The sequence below is a fragment of the Maylandia zebra genome, linkage group LG15 (genome assembly GCF_041146795.1).
Source record: "Maylandia zebra isolate NMK-2024a linkage group LG15, Mzebra_GT3a, whole genome shotgun sequence".
Classification (NCBI taxonomy): domain Eukaryota; kingdom Metazoa; phylum Chordata; class Actinopteri; order Cichliformes; family Cichlidae; genus Maylandia; species Maylandia zebra.
Window position 1 is genome coordinate 21,749,096 of NC_135181.1, and position 23,044 is coordinate 21,772,139.

The window sequence follows — 23,044 nt, forward strand, 5'->3', positions numbered from 1 at the left end:
ATCACTTCTGCTGCACCCTCCAGTGATCCCAGCAGCCTCTATGCTGCCGTTAACAAACCAGTGAGAGACACGTGTTGACGAAACAGCTACAGCTCATACAAGCTTTCTTACGTTACACTGGTTATGGTTGCGCTCAGGCCCTTTTTAACCTGTTATTTGTATCAGATTGTGTAAAAATGTTTCTGTTAGGCATAAGTTCTCCATGTTTAACAAAAAGGATATTATACTGCTCATTTACATTTCTAACACAGAATGTTGCACTATGTTTTATCCATAAATTGTCTCCAGTTTGACAAAGTTCAGAATTTATTACTGTAGCAATCCCTTTATCCAGAAGGGGGTGCTGTATATTCATTATAACAAAATGTGAAGCAGTGGAAGAAATAATCTAACATCCTCAGACATAATAAAAGTCACATGTTACATCAGCTGTTTCTGCTTGCAGTCATTTAAACATCTATATCTCAGAACTGTTTGAGTGTGTGTTTCAAAGCTGAATTAGTTAATTATTCCGTATTCAACAATATAGAATCACAATGGAAAACATCCTGTGATTAACACTCCTCTAAATCCCTGTGCTTTGTGAAAATCATCTCTTTGGGATTTATGATCCTGCAAATTTGTTCGTCTCTGTAAACTTTTCGATTGGACAAATGGGAGAGAGGGGTTTCACCCACTCAAGATGCATTTCCTGCTACTCCCTCTGCTCGACGCAGCAGGAAAACTGTTATTGCACCACACAAGGAAAAGAAAAAACATGGTTTTCAAAGTGTGTGCTGCTTCTCATTGCAATTGTATCTGTGGCGTCTGATACGAGCCCTTTTGGTTTGGCGGTGTGCGTAAACTCTGAGCATTATGATTCAGTTTCTCATATTGCAGAAGTAAATAAAGTAAAGTGGACAGGACAACCAAACCTTACTTAACTATCTAAGAGATTAATTTTAGGAGTCACTTTAACAACAACTGGCTGTTAATAAATGAGGAACATGGAAGCTGTGACAGTCTGGTTGTGTAAGAATAATGGCAGAAATGTGAGAAAGAAAGCTGAAAGTCATAATGAGGAAGTCATAGATCGAAAACTACAGGAAGAAGACACGCTTATGCTTTAGAAGCCTGAGAAGAAAGGAGAGACTGAGAGACACGATGGTTACATTTAGATGGATAGAAATGTTTCTGTTCTTTGTACTCATGCTTCAGTTTGGAGGTAAGGATGATTTTTACACTGTACATCGTCTTAGGATTTGAAAACTATTCTTCTTTTTAATTTTAGTAATATCATTTTTATTTAGCACACAAAGCTGTGGTGTTTCTGTGAACAATGAAAACTGAGTTTGATGCACTCTTGAAAAATGTAGTGTTAACATTTTTGATTCTGTCATGTTCTCAGGAGTAAATAGTGGAGATCTTCCACTCTCCTTCACTGTCAGAGATGGAGATAAAGTCACTTTGCCTTGTGAAAATCTCATCAACAATCATCACAACTGTGACACTACTGTCTGGCTCTTCACTGATTCAAGAGGCACACCATCAGTAGAGCTGGTTTATCTTGGACAAATCAAAGAAAAAGCCAAATCAGACAGACTGAGTGTTACAGCAGAATGCTCACTGGTTATAAAGAAGGTCACAGCTGAGGATGTTGGTCGTTACACCTGCAGACAGTTTAGAGGCAATCCAGGGAGACCGCAAGGTCCAGATGCTGTGGTTTATCTGTCTGTTGTTAGTAGTGAGTATTTGCAACACTATATTTTTGAGCTCAAACCATCCTGTTAGAACAACATGCTGACAAGTTACATTTTGAAAAAAGGAAACTTATATTTATTTGGTATTTCTCTTGAATTTCATCTTCACCAGTGACTGAACACAAGAAAGCTGTTGAGGTGACTTTAAACTGCTCTGTGTGGACATATGAACGGTGCAAACACAAAGTGAAGTGGATCCATATCAGTGAAGCTCTGGATAGAGATTACTCAAATTTAAAAACATCGGAGTCTTCCTGCTCTGCTACTGTGACATTTCTGAATGATGCATCACTCATATATCAACTTATGACTTTAACTGTAGCGTAACAACAGAAGGAAAAAAAGAGTAGCTTTTTACCTTCAGCGCTCAGTCATCAGAAACCAGGAGAGATTCTGAAGAACCTTTCAAAATAACTTTGCATTAATCTGACTAATTACCTAAAATATCCGCTCATTTTATTGATCTGAAGCTTTACAGTTTTTTCTGATTTCTTAAGCACATTTTTTGTAACTATTGGCTAATTTTGCAAAACTCTTCACACAAATAAGAAAACCTGTCACCCAATAATCAAAACATTGTAGTTCTCTTGTAAAAGCAAACACAGCTAGATTAACTCTTCACACCTTCGTAAAAATGGTGTTTCCGTATCAAACAGTACACACAGGCCATCATCTACTAAGCACACAATGCACCAACTGCACACTGATGGTATGAATACAAAACACATCTGGCTTTTGCTTTCTCTGTGCACAAGGTAGGCTATGTCAGTTTGAGCTCATACTTCTGTCATAGATCCATAAGCATAGAGGGATCCAAACTTCAAGTACTGGTGTTTATTCAAACACATCAAAACAAACACAAGTGTTTATTTCCAAGTATAGGATTATTTGCAATCGCCATAATGACTATATGGGTTACTTGGTCTGCAGTGAACATGCTTCCTCTGCCCCCAGCATCTGGTCATCTAGCAATTCTGTAAAGTAACAATTTCAGTATTTTTACATCAATGGTATTGGTGTGTTTCTCATTGGCATATGGCAGTGCTACAAATCTTTGTGTGAAGTGACTGTACTAACCGATTCTCATTTCAAGATGTCCTTATGGTACTTGCTACAGTGTAGCGGCTCGAGTTAGGCTGGACCCGTTGGCCAGCTACCCTCAGGGTCATTCCACGGTTGATTACATGGTCCACTATTGTAGCTCTGATGTCATCAGCAATTCTATTTCTTACTCTTCCTACCCTTCCTCTCCCCCTCTCCTCATCTTCCTCTCCCCCCTCCTCGTCTTCCTCTTGCTCCTCCTTGTCCTTGTCGTCCTCTTCATTCTACTTCTTCACCTCCACGTCCTCTTCCTCGGCCTCCTCTACTTCTCACTCTTTCTGCTCCCTCCATTGTACTCCGCACACACAGCTTACCTGTATTATAGTGCTTAGGCTGATTGCAAAGTGAACTAATTATCTAAAAAAGTTTTCACATGTGAAAGTGTGCCAGACAGTTGGCAAATTAGTGTTAATGATAGCCATACATGTGTATACTTTTGCTAGGAGTGTGTTGGAAATTTGGTAATTGAGTGTTGTGCAGTGAGTTGTGCCTACAGTTTTGCAAAGTGTGTGTTACAAAATTGCAAACTGAGTGCAAAGCAGTTTTTGTGCTTTTAGTTTTGCAAACTCAGTGAGTGGTTTTGCTATAAGTCTGAATAGTTTTAGAGATTGTGCTACAGGAATCACAGTTAGGGTTTCAGCATTCAGAAAAAACTGTAATTGACTGAATTTAGTTTCCTAATGAAAGGTCCACTGAATTTTATTCAGGTGAGAAATCAAATACTGCAACAACAATAAAATCAGAAACTACAACTGGAAACACAACAAAAGAGCTGGAAATCATGGATGATTCAACAAAATTACAAGGTAATCAACAATATTCAGCTTTTTTTTTTTCAATATTTCTATATTTTAGAATGAAATGTTTTAATTTCAGATACATGTTTTTTTTCCTCTGTATTCATCTACATTAAAAAACAAAAACAATCAGAAAATGACATTTAAAATATTATTTTCATGCTTTTCATGCTCTGTCTCCAGGCTCATGCTGGTACAGGCTCATCATAGTGCCTCTGGGTTTAGCAGCACTTATAGCAGCTGTTGTGGTCATCAACATCTGGACAAGAGCTGGTGAGAATGTTCACACATAAGCAAGAAGGGTTGATAAACCAGACATGAAGCTCTGAAGAAGCACTTCATTGAATCAAGAAGCACACCAGCAGTAGAGCTGGTTAATCATGGACAGATCAAAGAAAAGGCCAAATCAGACAGACTGAGTGTTACAGCAGAATGCTCACTGGTTATAAAGAAGGTCACAGCTGAGGATGTTGGTCGTTACACCTGCAGACAGTTTAGAGGCAATCCAGGGAAACAGCAAGGTCCAGATGCTGTGGTTTATCTGTCTGATGTCATCAGTGAGTATTTATACCACACCAGACCACCAGTACTTACAAGCTGTGAACAACTAAACAATATGCTAACACCTTACATTTATTTTTTTTTTAAATGTTTGTTTGTTTGCTTTTTTCTTCGAATCTTCACCAGTGACTGAACAGAAGAACACTGATCAAGTGACTTTAAACTGCTCTGTGTGGACATATGAACGGTGTAAACACAAACTGAAGTGGATCCATGACAGTGGAGGTCTGAATAGAGATTACTCAAATTTAAAAACATTACAGTCGTCCTGCTCTGCTGCTGTTACTTTTATAAAGTCATCATACAGTCTGTTAAGGTTCAAACATTGAGGAAGGAGAGTACAAACAACCAGGTCCAGAAGATCTTGGTCAAACAATGATTTTAATGAATACACGTGTGGGAAGACCAGTCTGTACGCAGACAGCACTTGATCAGAAACAAGGCCAAAAAAAACCAAAAACAAAACGTCCATCAAAATCACAGGAGCGCAGGGAACAGTTCATGACTCCTCAGGGGGCCGACCCGGAGGGTGACGGTCCAGAAAATCATAGTTCATGTGATCAGGGGGCCGGCCCGGAGGCCGACGGCACAGAAGTCCATGGTCGAACAGTTCCGGGGGCCGTCCGTGCGGACGGCAATGGTGGCGACATGGAAACCGTTCAGGGGGCCGACCGTGCGGACGGCAATGGTGGCGACATGGAAACCGTTCAGGGGGCCGACCGTGCGGACGGCAACGGCGTAGAAACAGTTCAGGCGGCCGACCGTGCGGACGGCAACGGCGTAGAAACAGTTCAGGTGGCCGGCCGTGCGGAAGGCGGCGGCGGCGCCCAAGTGTCAGGCGTACCGGCCGAGGCTTGGAGGGCACAGGACCAGGCGTAGCAGAAGCAGAGGCTGAGGCCGGACCAGGCGTAGCAGAAGCACAGGCAGAGGCCGGACCAGGCGTAGCAGAAGCACAGGCAGAGGCCGGACCGGGCGTAGCAGAAGCACAGGCAGAGGCCGGACCGGGCGTAGCAGAAGCACAGGCAGAGGCCGGACCGGGCGTGGCTGAAGACTCTGACGAGGACGGACCGGGCGAGGCTGAAGACTCTGATGAGGACGGACCGGGCGAGGCCGAAGACTCTGACGAGGACGGACCGGGCGAGGCCGAAGACTCTGACGAGGACGGACCGGGCGAGGCCGAAGACTCTGAGGCTGAAGCCGGAGCCGGACCAGGTGGAGCAGGAGCAGCTGATGCAGAAGCCGGACCAGGCGAGGACGAAGACTCTGAGGCTGAAGCCGAGGCCGGACCAGGCGAGGACGAAGACTCTGAGGCTGAAGCCGGAGCCGGACCAGGTGGAGCAGGAGCAGCTGATGCAGAAGCCGGACCAGGCGAGGACGAAGACTCTGAGGCTGAAGCCGAGGCCGGACCAGGCGAGGACGAAGACTCTGAGGCTGAAGCCGAGGCCGGACCAGGCGAGGACGAAGACTCTGAGGCTGAAGCCGGAGCCGGACCAGGTGGAGCAGGAGCAGCTGATGCAGGAGCCGGACCAGGCGAGGACGAAGACTCTGAGGCTGAAGCCGGAGCCGGACCAGGTGGAGCAGGAGCAGCTGATGCAGAAGCCGGACCAGGCGAGGACGAAGACTCTGAGGCTGAAGCCGGAGCCGGACCAGGTGGAGCAGGAGCAGCTGATGCAGAAGCCGGACCAGGCGAGGACGAAGACTCTGAGGCTGAAGCCGAGGCCGGACCAGGCGAGGACGAAGACTCTGAGGCTGAAGCCGGAGCCAGACCAGGTGGAGCAGGAGCAGCTGATGCAGAAGCCGGACCAGGCGAGGACGAAGACTCTGAGGCTGAAGCCGAGGCCGGACCAGGCGAGGACGAAGACTCTGAGGCTGAAGCCGGAGCCGGACCAGGTGGAGCAGGAGCAGCTGATGCCGGAGCCGGACCAGGTGGAGCAGGAGCAGCTGATGCAGAAGCTGCTCCTGCTCCAGGCGAGGACGAAGACTCTGAGGCTGAAGCCGGACCAGGCGAGGACGAAGACTCTGAGGCTGCGGCTGACGAAGCACAGGCTGGAGCTGCGGCTGACGAAGCACAGGCTGGAGCTGGTCCTGGCGTAGCAGAGGCAGAACCAGGTGACAGTGAGGCAGCCACAGGTGGTGAAGCAGAAGGTGGCCAGACGGGCTCCTCAGGCCCTCCAGCTGACGAAGCGTGAGGCTGAACGGGCTCCTCGGGCCCGCCAGCAGACGTGGCGTGAGGCTGGACGGGCTCCTTGGGCCCGCCAGCAGACGTGGCGTGAGGCTGGACATGGCGAGGCTGATGTGGTTCTCCTGAACCTTCAGCAGACGAAACATGAAGCTGGCTGGGTTCTCCCGAACCTCCAGCAGACGAGACATGAAGCTGGCTGGGTTCTCCCGAACCTCCAGCAGACGAGACATGAAGCTGGCTGGGTTCTCCTGAACCTCCAGCAAATGAAGCATGAAGCTGGCTGGATTCTTCTGAACCTCCAGCAGACGAAGCATGAGGCTGGCTGGGTTCTCCTGAACCTCCAGCAAACGAAACATGAGGCTGGCTGGGTTCTCCTGAACCTCCAGCAGACGAAGCATGAAGCTGGCTGGGTTCTCCTGAACCTCCAGCAGACGAAGCATGAAGCTGGCTGGGTTCTCCTGAACCTCCAGCAGACGAGACATGAAGCTGGCTGGGTTCTCCCGAACCTCCAGCAGACGAGACATGAAGCTGGCTGGGTTCTCCCGAACCTCCAGCAGACGAGACATGAAGCTGGCTGGGTTCTCCTGAACCTCCAGCAGATGAAGCATGAGGCCGGACGGGCTCCCCGGGCCCTCCGGCTGACACTGAAATTGGCCGCACCAGCTGTACCCCCGTCTCTGGCTCCAGACCGGCCTGGATAGCAGTACCACAGCAGCTTAGCTGAGCCTGATGGCTAGCTTTTCCAGGGCAAACAGTCTCTGTATAGCCGGGCTCATTAACCGGAAAAGTAGTGTCAATTTCAACAACTTCCTGAGAGAAAACATGAGGAGCCAAAATGTAATCACTCACTTGCGTTTGTGATACGGAGCGTCGGTGGCGCGCACGCCGCTTTTTCTTAGGAGTGGAAGACGGCGGAGCGATGGGTGGAAGTCCCTGGTAACTCCGAGGTCCCCCGAGAGCCAGTCGAGTTCCCCGGAAAGAGTGCTCGTGCTCCGGAATGAGCCACGGCTTCCACCGGAGCTCCTCCTCCAAGAGAGCGCAGAATATAGACTGGCGCTCGTCGTCGTCCAAGTCTATGGTGTGCGGCGCTTCCTCGCGCTGAACTGTGACAGGAGTATGGCGAGACTGTGATGAGGGCGTGGAAACTGGTGAGCTGAGAGGTGGTGACGCTGCGGCGAATCTCAGCGAACTGACACAAACACACTCAGGTTCCGGAGGCAGCAATGGAGATGACTGATTGTGGGGTTGTTGTGACTGGTGGGTGCTGGAAGCCATTTCCTGACTCGACAGTCCCTGGGCCTGCAGCATCTCCTTTATCCTCGTAAAGGCATCAACGATGGCAGGTGAGTCCGGGAGCTGGAGAAGGCGGGGATCCCTCTCCATAATAGCTTCAGCAGCGTTGATCATTACTAGCTTGCTCTTCAAATCGGGCGCTGTAAAGAAGCGGTCGAGGATCGCTTGGATCCGAGCAGTCTCCTCCAGACACTCGGTGAGAGCAGAATCCGCTGGGTCCATGACTGGTCAGTTCGTTCTGTCACGGCGGGGTGCGCCGATGTGTGCGGAAACAGGACCCAAAAGCAGATGATGACGAGGAATAGTAATGATTAACAGAAAAGTGAACCTTTATTGCGATGACGGCAGGAAATGAACCAAGAGACCAAAGCAAACAGGCAAAACACTAAGAAGCAAAACACTGAACTGACAAAACACTAAGAAACAAAACACTAAAGGTACTAAGACCAAAAACTATAACTATGACCGAGGTGGAAAAATAAACAGGCTATGACTATGACTCTGGTGAGAATAAACAGACGAACTGACAATGGCATGAAGAAAACAAAAGGCTTAAATACAGACATGAGGTGATCAGGGGAAGTGGCGACACATGAGGAAACAGCTGACTGACATGAATCTAATGACAGGACCAGGAGGAGTGAAACTAAATACAATGACCAAAGAACACATGACACTGTCAGAATAAAACAGGAAACACTAAAACTAGACATGACAATACAAACTTAACATACCAAATACGTGATGAATAATGCAAGAACTCAAACAGAAAACCCAGGAACAATAACTGCCTAAACTAAAGGCAAATAGGAAATACCACAAAACTAACAACATCTCAAAAAATGAGAACAATACAAAGAAAGCTCAAAGTGCTGGGTCGGAGACTCAGCCTGTGACAGATACAGTAACATCAGCAACAACAACAACAACAACAAGAAAAGTAACAACAACAAGAACAACAAGAACATCAAGAACAACATCACAGACTGATGACCCAGGTGATTTTTCTTTTTTTTTTTGTTTTTTTTTGGGGGGGTTCAAAGCAATGATTGAATAGTTTTTTGTTAAGTCACATGCATGTCATATTTGCAACTTTTCTACCTCTTAGACATTGAACAGTAAATGAAAAGCTTCAGATATTTGTGTTCAGGTGCAGCTCTGGTGTGGCCGTACATCCTCGTGGCTGTTATTTCAGCAGCACTTTTAATCTTTGCTGTGAAACTGATTGTACTGAAGAGAGGTGAGAGAAAATCCCACATTAAATATTAAAGCTGAATCTTCTCTGTGGTCAAGTGTGTAATCCTGTTTTTCTTTTCTTTTCAGGGACCAAAACACAAGCCAATGAAAATGTGAGTTTAAAAATAATCTTTACTAAACATTTTAATTCTAGATCAGAAGTGATGCAGTGGTTGGTGCAGCAAAAGATCAAGAAAAGAAAAAAGAGGGTGCAAAATTCATTTTTGCTTTGATTTTATAATTATTAACTCCAAAAATGACCTCAGCCTATGTGCAAAGTCCTTTCTGGTCACAAAAAAGACCCTATGGTACTGGTAGTTGGACTTTTGTGTTGCATTTTATGTGTTTTATGTCATTATCTATCTATGATTGTTGCAGATGTTTAAACACTCAAAAGTAACTGGAAGTTGCACTGATGTAATGCATATATTTATTCAGGCTTGACTTCAAATCCTTCAGTCATTTAGAAAATAATAAGGTCAAACTCACAACTTCTGCTGTTTGCATTTGTTCTTCAACATTATAAAACTAACTTTACAACATGAGACTGTGCAAGAGATAGATTTCAAACTGAAGGGAAGTGAACTGTTGCTGTCAAACTAAGCCAAAAGAAGTGGTAACAAATTTTGACATCGTTGGCAGAGACGGGTCAGTGTAGATCCTCCTGCATCTCAGAGGGCAGTAATCATGTTTTCTTTACTGTGTAGGCGGATCATGAAGATGGTGTTTCCTACATCTCCATCAGCTACACCAACAAGGCTAACAGTGAAAATAAAGTAATGCATATGATATGTTTCTGGCTTCATCGGTGCATTAGTAAATGATGTTTTCACTGTGTTGTGTTACATGTGGTGAAACATCCTGTGGTCTGTGTGCTTCCAGGTTCGGGATAAATGTGCGAGTGATGAGACAGTTACCTACTCCACTGTGAAAGCTTCCTCCACAGATCCCAGCAGCCTCTATGCTACCATAGAGTAAACAAAAAGGAAACTTAATCATCAGGTCATTGCTTCTGTGAAAAAGCTTCGTCCCTATAAGAATTATCGGTTTGCTCAGTTTAAAAGGAGGAAGCAGTTGTGTGAGTGCTTAAAGAGCAGAATTTGTAACATTTGAAAGGCTTTCAGTTTTATTTTATCTTTTGTTCAAAGTTTTGAAATGATGTACATAGATGTGTTTATTTTGCTATTTGCCTGTAAATTTTCTAAAACTGCAGTAATTTATAAGTTTAGTTTCATTTTTTCCATAAACAATTATTCAAACATTTGTGTCTCATTACTCTAAGCATCAAAAGCAGGATTAAATGGAATCAGGCATCAGAGTGGGAGGATATGTCTTTACCTGTATGAAAAACACAATTTTACATGAATGAATGAGAAAGTTTTATTATGTTGGTTGCATTTCTCTACTGACAACAAACCTTCCCTCTGGTGAGCAGGTTTTTTCACAAAGGGCTTAAACAGATGCAGATGACACGGCCATCATGGGGTGTATCTGGGATGATCAGGAAGAGGAGTACAGAAGTCTGGTGAGGAACTTTGTCGCATGGAGTCACACAAACCACCTGCAACTCAACACCTCAAAGACTAAGGAACTGGTTGTGGACTTCGGGAGGTCCAGAGAAGGTCCACTGCCGGTTCAGATAGATGGGGAGGAGGTGGAGGTGGTCAACAAGTACAAGTACCTCGGGCTGTGGGTGGACAATAAACTGGACTGGTCATGCAACACAGAGCACCTGTATAAAAAAGCCCAAAGCCGACTGTACTTCCTCAGGAGGCTGAGGTCTTTAAACATCTGCAGAAAGACCCTGTATTTCCCTCAAGCTATCGTCCAATTTCTCTTTTAAATGTAGACCTTAAAATAATCTGCAAAGCTCTTTCAAAGAGATTAGAGAAAATGACCCCCCTCTTAATTCATCCTGACCAAACTGGTTTCATAAAAGGTCGGCACTCCTCAACAAACACTCGTAGATTACTTAATTTAATAGACTACTCATACGATAAAAACATCGAAGCCATAATATTATCTCTAGATGCAGAAAAAGCATTTGACAGAGTTAACTGGAAATTTTTATTTGCAACTTTACACAAATTTGGTTTTGGAAACTCTTTCATAAACTGGATAAGAATATTATACAATTCCCCAACAGCTCGTATCAGAAAAAATGACCAGACATCCTCCAGCTTCTGTCTCCTGAGGGGCACCAGACAGGGATGCAATTTTTATCGAACCTCTAGCAGCAGCATTTAGACAGGCTACAACAATTAAGGGCATAAAATGTAAGAACATAGAACATAAAATCAGTCTCTATGCGGATGATGTGTTGCTTTTTCTGCAAAACACACAAACCAACCTCTCTGAGGTAATTACTCTAATAAACTGGTTTTCAAGAGTTTCAGATTATTCAATTAACTGGCCAAAATCTACAGTTCTCCCCATTAACTGCTCCTTCCATAATTCTTCCTCTGCCTCACTGCAATCCGGAAATATTAAATATTTAGGTATTAATGTCTCTCCTAAGCTTTCAGACTTAACTAAACTAAACCACATCCCACTTCTAAAGAAAGTAGAAGGCGATCTGACTAGATGGAAATCTTTACCCATATCACTCATGGGAAGGGTCGCCACTATAAAAATGATGATCTTGCCAAAAATAAATTACTTATTTTTGATGATCCCTAACAAACCATCACAAGATTGGTTCAGATCTCTGGATTCATATATTTCCAAATTCCTTTGGAAAGATAAACCCCTGCGTATCAGCTTAAAAACGCTACAAAGAACCAAGGATAGAGGAGGATTAGATCTGCCTAATTTTCATCAATACTTCTTAGCCAACAGGCTTCAGTTCATCTCAGAATGGTTAAAACATACCTTCTTAGTTGAGCCTTGGCTAGATGTTGAACAGGCACTATGCAAGGATCTAGAGATTTCAGACCTACCATTTATTAGCTCAAACATCAAAAGACATGAATGCTTTAAAAGTATCAACATCAGCTTTTCTCTGACAGCATGGTGGGAGTTTCTAAAAATAACGGAGTCTTCATTAATCCCATGCAAACGTACACCTATCTGGAATAACCCTGACATATTACAAAACAATAATATGATTAATTTCCCAGAATGGAGTTGTAAAGGAATTAAATACTTAGAACATATATTAGAGGGAACAGAATTTATTCCATTTGACAGACTAGTTGCACAATATGGGATCAACAAGACAAGGTTTTTAGAATATCAACAAATTAAATCCATAGTAAAAAAGAAATTTAACCTCAGTCAAGTTGAATTACAAACACCACTAAGTGCGGCACATTTTCTTACTCTTAAATCCCCCAAATTATTATCTAAAATATACAGAACACTTTCTAAATTAGATGAATCAATATCCCTTCCTATTGCAAAGTGGGAAGCAGATTTATCAGTCAGCTTAGACCAAAACTTCTGGTCTCAGATTTGCTCAAAAACCTTTAAATTAATTAAAAATCCCAGTCTGCAATTAATACAATACAAAATACTTCATAGAGTGCACTATACAGGTCATCAGATGTTCAAGATGGGCTTTACATCTTCCAACAACTGCTCACACTGTCAAGGCAATACACCAGACAATTACATCCACGCTCTTTGGTTCTGTCCACCAGTGCAAAAGTTTTGGCGCGAGATATGTGAAGACTTATCAAAGTGTCTGAAATGTAACATTCCAACTTCCCCCTTAGTGTGTTTACTGGGCAGCTTAGATAATGTCACTTCAGAAAAGAATATAGCCCATATGATCTTCACTGCCCTATGCATAGCCAAGAAAACAGTCCTCATGAACTGGAAAAATAAAAATAATCTTAATTCTAACCAATATAGAAATTATCTATTAGATTACATTAGTCTTGATACAGCCTCTGCCACCACATCAGATCAATTGCTCTGGGCTCCTTTTATCAGCTCCATCACCTAGTGGGGGTGGGGGGTCATAGTTTGGTCCCGCCTTCACTGTTGTGATCGGTGTGGGGGTAGGGACAGGCTTGGGGCGTCGGGGGGTTCCCCAGAGGCAACTTCCTTGGGGGGCTCAACCCGGGGTAGCGGTCATGTCCGGTTGGGGGCTCTGTTGGCTCTCAGGTGACTGTTTCCTCGCGGCTGCGTGCAGCGGGGCTAGGGGAGGGTCTGTGCTGATGGACGTGGGTTACTGACCTGGTAGCCTGGCTGGCCCTGGGTGGGTCCGGGATGGGCGTGAGGTTCTAGGGGTGCTCCGTCTCTGGGCCGGGGCCCGGGCCGGGCCTTGGGGGCTTGGGTCCTGGTTGGTGTGTTGCCGGGGTTGTGGGCGGGTGGGTGCATGGGGGCCCGGCCCTGGAGCAGGGTGCCGCCGGTGCGTCGAGCCACCTGGGGGGCTCTTCAACTGGTGGGGGAGATGGTCACATCTTGCAGGAGCTCTCCTCTCTTCAGGAACTCTCTCTGCAGGAGGGGGAGATACAGGAGAGGTGGAGGAAGATCTCAGCCTGGGCGTTTACTGTCTTATGTAGTCTGGAAGATGAGTGGATGGTGGGGTGGGTGCAGTTTTCTCTGTGGTGGGGTTGGGTGGACTGTCCCGGGCTCTGTGGGGCCGGGGGGCGCTGCTGCACTGGGCCCCGGTCTGGTTGGGCCTGAGCCCCCTTTCCCTGGCGGGTCGCGGAGTATGGGAGTGCCTACTGGGGTCAGCGGGGGAGCTGGCCCCAGGGAGGGGTTACCTGCCCCTCCCTTCCTTCCCTCCCCATCTCCAGCTGCCTCCCTCTTCCCGCTCCACCACAACCACCCACACATGCAGGCCTTGGAGTAGGGGTATGTCACCAGGGTGCGGAGGAGGCTACCCCCCCCCCCCCCCCCCCCCCGTCCCCCCCCCGTCCCCTTCTGGCTGCCTCTGCCTCAATTTTATCCCACAACTTAGACATTCACATTATTCACACTCTCATTACACATACATTTAGGATCTTGGGGGTGGGAACAATCACGGAGTCCAAATTACCATCAGGGTGTACACCTCACCCCTGGCGTCGTTGCCCACCTCTCAATTTTAAATACACTTAGACATTGAGGGCTAGCAGGAGGGACCATGCACTTACCTGCTGCTCCTTGGCAGGTAGCTCCATGCCCTCCTGGGTTTTAATTGCACCTTAGAACACATGCATCAACACTACAATGAGCGGGTGGAGGGAGGTTTGGAATCTTCTCCCACCCCCATTCTCTGCGGCCTGCTGGAGCGGGAGGGCTAGGAGGAGTTGGCCGTCCGACTGCGGTCTGGGGTGTGGGGCCTCCCTGCTGCTACGGAGTCGGGGTGGTCTGCCTCTCCCCACCGCAGGGAAAAGGGTAACACCACCTGGGTCTGGGTGCAGTTCCCCCCTCCAGGGGCAAGGGTACCTAGACCCGGTTTGTAGAGTACGCTTGGGGAGTGTGATCGTGTGTACAGCGTCTCTTTATGTCTGTCTCCACGTTGGTTGAGTGTGGAGTAAGTGCACATGAGAGCATGAGGGTGGGAATGAATGTTTGTGTCTGTGTGTGCCTGTATGTCTGGGTCTATATGTCAGGTTGGGTATCAGACGCCACCTCTCTGGGGACACCTCAGGCCCTCCAAGGTTTGGAGGCCTATCTCCCACCACCACTTCCCCTGCCGGTGGCGGACTCCCTCAGGTGTCGGTGCGTTGGTGGTTCTTTGTGTCTGGGGGTGGGCGTCCAGGTACACACTGGCTCACTCCTTGGCGGCTGCTTATCGGGGCCTGGAGCCTGGGGCTCGCTCGGGCCCCTTCGGAGGTGGGGTGCCCCCGGCCTCTCGGCCTGGGGCTCGGTCACTCAGGCGCAGCTGGGGGCCGGCGGAGCTCATGGGCGCGTCACTGCAACTCCCCCTGGCTTCTGCTCCGCGGCTGCCCCTCTGTTGGTCTTCCATGGTCTCTTGTGTTCTGGGGGCCTCTGGATGTCGAGAGTTTGACCTCCTCCATACCCGCTTCACACCCTGGAGGACGGGGCTGTGGCCCCCCCACACTCCCTAGCAGATCGTTACATGGAGAAACCTTTGGAATACAAGCATGCTGATCCACACAGGTGTACACACGGGTGTTCACTGCTCGTAGACCCAAATTACACCTTTCTTGGCCGCTACTTCGAAGCACATCTGTCCTGCGTGCTGCACAACAACATTGAATATTTAGTATTTACTGCTGTTTACACTTAGCTAGATTAATGCGATGGTGTTGTGTTTAGTATGTTGCTTTGTTTTTTTTTGCTTGTTTTCTATTTTTCTCTCAACAGGTGATCCAGGAGATTTTTATTTTTTTTCTCCCCCCCTTTCTCACTGTCCCTCTCCCCTTCTGTTTTTCCTTTCCTTCCTCTTTCTTTCTTCCTTTCCTATCCCTCACTCATGTCTGTCCCGTCTGTAACATCTGAAAATAAAATATAATAAATAATAAAAACAAAGATCGACCAAATGGACCAATACGGCAATGCCACGATGATCCATTTGGCAAAGTAAATCCATTGGGTATCCTTGTTGGTCTTCAGACAACAATTCTGATGGCTAAAGAACCAAATGGGACAGGCAGAAAAAAAAAAAAAAAAAAAAAAAAAAAACATCTGCAGGAAGCTCCTGAGGATGTTTTACCAGTCGGTGGTTGCTGGAGTACTTTTCTATGCTGTGGTGTGCTGGGGGAGCAGCACAGCAAAGAAGGACTCATCCAGGCTGGAGAAACTGATCAGGAGGGCTAGCTCTGTGGTCGGCATGAAGCTGGACACTCTGGTGACAGTGGCAGAGAAAAGGACATTAAAGAAACTGCTGGACATTATGAACAATGCTGGGCATCCTCTGCACACGGCCATAAACAATCAGAAGAGTCTGTTCAGTGACAGGTTGCTTCTCCCCAAGACAAGAACTAACAGACTTAAAAACTCCTTTGTCCCACACGCCATCAGACTGTTTAACTCCTCTCTGGAGGGGAGAGGGAGGGGAAACAGGAGGACAAAGGAGGGGGGAACAACTAAGCTGTAGTGCCTCTTCACCTCACTGTGCAATACCTTTTGTGCAATACTTTTGTAAATAGTCAACGGTGCAATAGATTCAATACTTGAAATGTGCAATTCACTTGTATTTTTATTTTTTTTATTCCTATTTATTCTATTTATCCCCTTTGTATATTTTATTTATATTTGTCTCTGTATTTATATATGTGTGTGTGTGTGTGTGTGTGTGTGTGTGTGTGTGTGTGTGTGTGTGTGTGTGTGTATATATAACAATTCTCTTTTTGTAACTGTAACTTCGGTCGTTGCTGTGCTTTTCTTTGGAAGTCGAATTTCCCAGAGGAACCCACCCGAGGGATTAATAAAGTTCTATCTTATCTTATCTCTTATCTTAAACTTATCTAAATGAAGAAATTCAGTTCAAGACACCTGAGATTGATCATAAATCAGGACACATACATATGAGAGTTAAAGTGAAAGGAGACAATATCCACTGCAAGTTTAGAATATCTAAAGGACACACAGGCTACACACACAGTGACATTAAACTGCTCTGTGTCCACATATGAAGAATACAAATACACTGTGAAATGACTATATAACAATGACAATGGCGTGTGGATATCACAGTCTACCTGCTCAGCTAGTGTGACCTTTACAACATCTGATCATATTTACCAATCCAACAATTGTTGGAGATTTTGAAGTGCAAAGTGACACATGGTGGAAAAGGTGGACGGTGGATGTTTTTCCCATTGACTGACTTGGAGAGTGGCCCAAAAAAGTAAATAACAGCACAGGTCAGTGTTGAACAGATTTAAGCACCTGCTCCGATCAAAGTTTAGTGTTGGATTATTTAGACCTTGATCAGATCAATAACATTGAACAAATACATTTATTTCATTACATGACAAGCTTATTGTCATCTGTGAAGTCAGTGAAAACAGTTGTTCAGTAAAGTTACAGTCATGACCACAACCATACCCAAGTATATTACTTTAACCAGGACTAATGAACTTTCCCTGAACCTGCAAACGTTTTTGGACCTTAGGTGTTTTTTTAACCACAAGGGTGTATAGACAAAATACAACAATAGGAAACCCAACAACAGTGTTTTCAGTTTGGAATTATATTGGATATTATATTATTTAGATTTATATATTATATTTTCTATTATATTTTCTGTTCTGTCTTTTTTGGATTGTTCTCTTTTATTTACAGTTTTATTTTTGTTGCCTGCACTTTCTAATAAATTTCACTTCCTTTGTATTTGCCTCCTTGATTAGTCGCAGCAGTGTTTGTTTTCCCATCTAGTTTACCTTCCTTCATTACCTGTTGTGTATTTAAACACACGTTGCTGCTGGAGTGTATACTTGCTTAATCGATTAGTTGCGGCAGTGTTTGTTTCCCTTTCATTTCCTGTGGGTGTAACCACTCATTCTGTTCGATGCTTACTGTCTGTCTGCTTATGAGATTTCCTGTTGTATATTCAGCTTTGTTTGATGGATATTGTTATCTGGTCCCTGTTGGTTTTTTCCTTGCCCCAATAAAAGTTTGGCTTTTGTTTTGGATACACACTTTTCAATCAACATCACTGTTTTGTTATTAGTTTTATGTCTACTGGAGTGTATAATGGAAGATGTTAGGCTGAAGTTCCCCATGTAACAACCAGCTTCATTTATTTTTGTAACAATTACTGTTGTCCAGAAGGGGGTGCTGTATAATAATTGCAAGAAACTAAGCTACCAAATAGACACATACACTAACTGGTTTAAAAAAACAATACAATAGAAAATGAAGAACTTTTTTTTTCATATTTTATTTTTTCATAAATGAGTGTTCTTTATGTAAATAAGATGCCAGTGATGTTTCTTTAAGCAAAGCAAATTAAAATAGTTGCAGTCCAAAAGATGAAAAAATAAACATCCAAATTCAAACTCTCTCTGCTTAAGTATGTCATTAATCTGCACTCTGAAAAGTAATGGTGACATTTCTACTTCTCTGGCATATTCTTAGTAGATCTTTCTCTTTCCTTTACTGTCAGAGACGGAGATAAGGTCACTTTGGAGTAAAGGAAAACAAAGGAACAAAGGAAGCAAAACCCAAGACAATGCACACATGGAACATGTTGTGGAGGTTTTCCATTTAAATAAAGCCTGCAGACGAGCGGTGAGCGGTAGCTAACATTCTTTAATCCAAACACACAAAGAACAGAAAACCAAGCTTGTGGAGAGCCTACATGACCGCGGGGCAGGTCAGCAGAGTCTCACTGAGCCCAGCATGGCTCTCAGTTAAATACCTTCTTCAGGAACAAAAGGCAGTACACAGCTGTTTCACACATTAAGGTTCACACTCCCTTCAAGGTTCAAGGTTCAAGGTTCTTTATTTGTCACATGCATAGTTATACAAGTATAACACACAGTGAAATGTAGCCTGACACGCTCCTCGACATGTGCAAAAATTGGGGGGGGGGGGGGGGGGGGGGGGGGATGTAGAGGAAGAACATTATATATATATATATATACATTGGGTGAATGTGCAGTAGTAGCAGCAAGCAGGTGAATTCTGTACATTAATATGAATAGACATCTGACTATTTTACAGGATAGACAATATAAACATATTTAAAATTAAAGGAATTGAAATGTACATTGTGCCTTGGTTTAGTGTCTGGAAGAGTCCTGTCTCAGTCAATTATAGATGATGTGAGAGGGCGGGTGTGTGTGTTTAGGGCACGGATGGCTTGGGGATAGAAGCTCCTCTTGAGTCTCTCTGTCCTTGCCCGGAAGATGCGGAACCTTCTACCAGATTGCAGAAGTTGGAACAGTTTGTTGTCAGGATGGGACGGGTCCTTCAGTATCTGCGCTGCTCTAGTCCGGCATCTCCTGGTGTAGGTGTCCTGAAGCGGGGGGAGAGCAATCCTGCAGCAGCGTTCTGCTGTACGGATCACTCTCTGGAGAGCTTTTTGGTCCTTCACACAGCTGTTCCCAAACCACGATGTCATGTTCTGTGTGAGGATGCTCTCCACAGCGCCTGTATAGAAAATCCTGAGGATCTTTGGAGAGACCCTGAACTTCCTCAGTTGTCGTAGGTGATACAGGCGCTGCCTAGCCTTTTTGGTCTGGACCTGAATGTGGGCAGCCCATGTCAGGTCTGAGGAGATGTGGACACCAAGATACTTCACACTTCCTTACAACACCTCCACCATTTGTCTTACAGTATGGGTGTCAGACATGTTAAAATCCAGTGGCACCAAGGCATTATACAATAAAATAATGTGATTAATACATAAGTAAAAGAAATTCCTATACAAACACATGCTCAACAAAATAAGACAGGAAATGAGAAAGGTAAACAGGGGTGCTAGTTTCAGTCATTATGCAAATCCAGTGTTATAAGGATGGGGAAAGGATGAGACTAAAGCAGTCACTTGAATGAGTGGCACTGAAAATGTGAAAACCTGCCACTGCATCCACATGAACAGAACTAGCTTTTACACTAAGGGAGGAATAAAGCCAAAGCAACTAGGACCTGAGAACTAAATACATTTTTTTAGGTTGCAAGAAAGTAAAGCAATCTAAAATACAAAATATTCCCACTTATGTTTATTCTGGTCATTTGTGGATAACACCTCCCCCGCTCTGCTGCTGCTCATTAAAAATGAATTAAACAAGCTAAATCATTAAGAGCAAAGTCTTGCTTACCATCACCAACATGGATTCTGTTAAACACTGAACAAGCAATATGAGTTTGCACAAGACAATTGGTACAAATACATACTTTGATATATGGCAGTGGACAGGAAGTGTGCTGTGGCTTTAGTGGAGATAAAACTCTACAACACATTATTTAATATCCTATAAAATTACTCTTATTTACCTCCACCAAAATTAGTAAGACTGCAGTTGTCAGTTTGGTTGAGAAGGGGTCTACACATTTGAAAAACTGAGGGAATTCATATGATCTACATTAAAAAATAAATACAAGAAATAACCATAACATTGAAAATGACCACAGCCTGAATGAGGAGGAGACAGGAAGTAAACTAGATATGTGTCTTTGCCAAGTACAACAGAGTTTGCCAGTTATAGATGTGACAAAATGAGAAGGAAAACCAGAACAAAACGTGATGATTGAACACAAATTCTTCAACATTTCTCTGTTTCTGTTGCTTCTTTTTTCAGGTAAGGAAACCTTTATTTACAACTAAAACCTTTTTGCTATTTTACTTAATCTCAACAACAAATTTCAAACACACATTTTCCGCTATGAAAATTAATTAGCTTTGAAAACCTCTTCCTACTGTAACACTTTATCAGCATCTAACTTACTGAATAGATTATTGTTAAGATTAACAGATGCATGAAGTAGTTTTGAATAATTCACTGTCTTAATGATAGACGTCTGATATTGATAAGTATGTTCAGTTACAATAGTCACCAAACTCTTGTTTTGTCTCAATTATTAGGTGTAATTTCTACATCAATTTTCTTTTACCTACTTTAGCTTTTATGCTGTGATACTTTCTGTTTGCTTTCTGCATTTATTTTTATATTCCTCCTTTGGAGTCTTTGTGGAGCAAATCAGCTGAACTTGTTTTGAACTGGTTGTTAAGAGTAAGCTGAAAGTCTTTATGAGGACATTATGATTCACTAATTAAAGGAAGCTCTCCGTGTATCTAGATGTATTACATGGTCTGTGTTTTTTTTATATTTGTGCTTCAGTTTGAAGGTAAGGATACATGTAACACGTAAGAGATTTTTTTTCTTCTTTTGAGTTTTACTTTATTTTGAAATCCAAGAGAGCTGTGCTTTTGTTTGACAACCCAAATCAAGTTTTTTGTTAGTTCTTTTGTAATAAGAATGTAAATCGTCTCCGTTCAGACAAGTATTGTTTTTTTTTTTCTGTTATATTCTCAGGAGATCTAAGTGGAGATCTTTCACTCTCCTTCACTGTCAGAGATGGAGATAAAGTCACTTTGCCTTGTGAAAACATGATCAAAAACCATCACAGCTGTGACACTACCACCTGGCTCTTCACTGATTCAAGAGGAAAAGCAGCAGTAGAGCTGGTTAATCTTGGACAAATCAAAGAAACAGTCAAATCAGACAGACTGAGTGTTACAGCAGAATGTTCACTGGTTATAAAGAAGGTCACAGCTGAGGATGTTGGTCGTTACACCTGCAGACAGTTTAGAGGCAATCCAGGGAAACAGCAAGGTCCAGATGCTGTGGTTTATCTGTCTGATGTCATCAGTGAGTATTTACACCACAATATGTTGAAGTTCAAACTGTGTTGTTAGAGCAACATCATAAAACATTACATTTAGTGAAAAGAAATGTATTCATACTTTTTAATTCTTCTTGCGTTTATCTTCACCAGTGACTGAACAGAAGAGCAGGGATCAGGTGACTTTAAACTGCTCTGTGCAGGTACATGGACATTGTGAACACAAAGTGAAGTGGATCCATTACAGTGAAGGTCTGAATAGAGATTACTCAAACATAAAAACATTACAGTCGTCCTGCTCTGCTACTGTGACTTTTGTAAATTCTTTATACAGTCACATATCTAACTCTGACTTTAAGTGTAACGTAACAACAGAAGATGGCAAAGAGCAGCTTTTTACCTTCAGCGCTCATTCATCAGGTAAGAAAGGAGGAGAGATTTTAATGATTATGATAAAATTTTGAAAGTAACTTCACATTATTTGCTTATTTTAACAACTTAAAGTTTTAACTGACAGACAATTTATACAGACAATTTATTAGTGAAAGGGCCACTGAATCTTCTTTTTTCATTTAGGTGAACAAACAAACAAACATAATCACAAGGTCTAAAATCACCTTAAAAGTTGTAAATGCCAGCATTGAATGTAGATGTATGTATTGATGTGTTTCTTTGGCATCAACAGCAATAAAGCAGAGGTACGAGATGCTTTACAAAATGTACAAAATAGTTTAAATAGCAACATTCAAATAACTTGTGTAACACTTTCTATCCTAACTCTTTCATACAACTTTATCACAAACAAATTACAAAAAAAAAAAAAGATAACAATAATGAAACTTTATCGCAGGAACCAGCTGCTCATCATCTGTTCCACATCCACGTTTTCCATGACCTTAATAAACTCATTGAAGGAAATGCAGCCATCTCCGTTTGTGTCAGCCTCCTGGATGGTCCTATCAGCAATGCTGCCGAGTTCTTCATCTGAAACGTTGACTCCAACAATCATCCGCAAGACCTGCAGGAGCTCATCTCGGGAGATCTTGCCATCTCTGTCCAGGTCATATAGACGGAAAGCAAAAAGCAGCTTGTTTGTTCTGCTGTTCAGGGGCTCTGTAGCTGAGGGGTTCTTGTTCTTCTCGTTGTCTTGGTCGATTGGCCTGAAGTGAGCCAGGGTCCGCACGAAGCCCCGGAAATTTACCTGGTCCTCTCCCTCAGGAAAGAATCCGTTGGTGATTATATCTCCCAGAGGGTTGATGGCCAACTCGGGGATTCTATGGAAATCATCTCGACTGAGGGTGCCGTTTCCCCCTTTATCCAGGCTGGTGAAACGTCTGTACAGGTGAGTGATCTTCCTGTGGGAAAAGCCAGTTTCCTTCTTAATTTCTTCAATGTCCTCAATTTCCTCTTCTCTGAGTAATCTGCTGAGTAATCTGGACACTATGGATCCCATGGTGAGATGTTAACGGAACTTTACAATTGAGATGATTCGCTAAGGCGTCTTGCGCAAGCTCTCCAAGTGTCTCTATTAAAGTTAGCAAAAAAGCTAACTAACTGAAGGAAACGGTTTCCAGGGCCTAATCCGTGGATCGACTTCCTTCGAGGCGTGGACGTCTATCAGCAGAGAATGTACCTTCACCTATCAGCAGAGAATGTCCCTTAGTCTGTAACACAGTCAAATATATTCTCAAGTAATATTCAAGCATGCCATTCAGCGTGTTAGTACGAGCTCGGGAGCAGCTTGGGAGAACAAGAAAACAGAGACTGCTTCAGGTTGTCTTCCCAAAGTGACTCAACTTTATTCACAAGTACAACAGTTTATATAGAGGGTAAAATTCATGAGACAGCAGACTATCAGTTTAAACCAGTACAGACCAAGATAAGGGAGCGTCTTCCTGCCCTTGGGTGAAGAAGCATCCTTTGTGTAGTGTATCAGT

At 43.9% G+C, this 23,044-nt stretch overlaps 2 long non-coding RNA genes and 1 pseudogene across 3 annotated transcripts; 2 read left to right on the forward strand and 1 right to left on the reverse strand.

Moving 5' to 3' along the window:
- The first annotated feature begins 1,114 nt into the window (after nt 1-1,114).
- LOC143412779 (uncharacterized) lies at nt 1,115-4,518 on the forward strand. Of its 2 annotated transcripts, XR_013093319.1 has the most exons (5): nt 1,115-1,204; nt 1,388-1,723; nt 3,548-3,646; nt 3,821-4,194; nt 4,325-4,518. It is a non-coding gene; the product is annotated as an uncharacterized LOC143412779 (long non-coding RNA). The 2 variants fall into 2 exon arrangements; XR_013093318.1 differs by having other exon boundaries at nt 3,548-4,194.
- A 4,102-nt stretch (nt 4,519-8,620) lies between these two features.
- Nucleotides 8,621-9,692, forward strand: LOC143412780 (uncharacterized). Its single transcript, XR_013093320.1, has 4 exons — nt 8,621-8,671; nt 8,824-8,913; nt 8,997-9,022; nt 9,617-9,692. It is a non-coding gene; the product is annotated as an uncharacterized LOC143412780 (long non-coding RNA).
- Nucleotides 9,693-19,735: 10,043 nt separating this feature from the next.
- LOC143412662 (calcineurin B homologous protein 1 pseudogene) lies at nt 19,736-22,886 on the reverse strand (annotated as a pseudogene).
- Between the last annotated feature and the right edge of the window lie 158 nt (nt 22,887-23,044).